Source organism: Alligator sinensis, unplaced genomic scaffold, assembly GCF_000455745.1.
Source record: "Alligator sinensis unplaced genomic scaffold, ASM45574v1 scaffold29_1, whole genome shotgun sequence".
NCBI lineage: Eukaryota > Metazoa > Chordata > Crocodylia > Alligatoridae > Alligator > Alligator sinensis.
In genome coordinates this window covers 2908681-2909440 of record NW_005841933.1, presented here as the reverse complement: position 1 = coordinate 2909440, position 760 = coordinate 2908681, and the positions used below count along the sequence as shown (strand labels likewise).

Genomic DNA, 760 nt, shown 5'->3' with positions numbered 1-760 from the left:
CCCCCCCCCCCACACACCCCCGCGACCCCCTAGCCCCTCCTCCGCAGAGAGGCTGGCAGGGGGGCCCGTGCCCCTCGCAGGGAAACAGCCGTAGCTGGCACCTGCCTGACGGGCGCCCCAGTGCAGCGGGAGGGGGGAGCCCGGCCAGCCTCGTTGTACGGGAGGAGGACACCGCCTGCTCGCAGACATCCCGGGAGGGGCACGAGGACTGTAAGTCCACCCCGAGGGACACAGCCAGGAGATGGGGCTCCCTGCTGGGGTGGAGGGGAGCACTCACCTTGCTCCCGGGCTCGGCTCCTGCAAGGGCGGCGGGTGCTGCGCCCAGGTAAGCGCTGGTCCGGCTCACGTGCGCGGGCGCAGCTGGGCGCTCTGCGCGCGGCTGCTCCGAGGAGGGCGCGGCGGCTCTGTGATGCTGCAGTAGCAGCAGCAGGAGGAGGAGGAGGGAGGCGGATCCAGTCAGAAGAGGCCCCGGTTTCTAAGGGGCCTGGACCTGTCCCTGCAGAGCCGCCGGCCTTGCCCTGCCCCTTGAGTGTGTGAAGGACGGAGCTCAGCCCCTGCCCGAGGCGGGGGCACGGGCCCTCATGCTGGCAGGCAGGCAGGCAGGGGCTGACTAGGGGCACCCTGGAGGGACCGGCGCCTCCCTGCACCCATGGGCCACAGCTCCCTGGGGACATCTTGATGAGATGGGAGTTTGGCCCTTTTCCCCAGTTCTGGGCCCTTTTTTGAAGCAAATTTTTACCCAATGTCAAGGTTGTTAGTA

The 760-nt window shown here is 69.1% G+C and overlaps 1 protein-coding gene across 1 annotated transcript in view; it reads right to left on the bottom strand.

Annotated features, from left to right (window-relative positions):
• Positions 1-383, bottom strand: part of SCRN1 (secernin 1) — a 69728-nt gene extending 69345 nt beyond the window's left edge. Inside the window, exon 1 of the mRNA XM_006019589.1 lies at positions 278-383. The gene's annotated coding sequence lies outside the window, so the exon portion shown is untranslated. The remainder of the gene's footprint in view (positions 1-277) is intronic.
• Between the last annotated feature and the right edge of the window lie 377 nt (positions 384-760).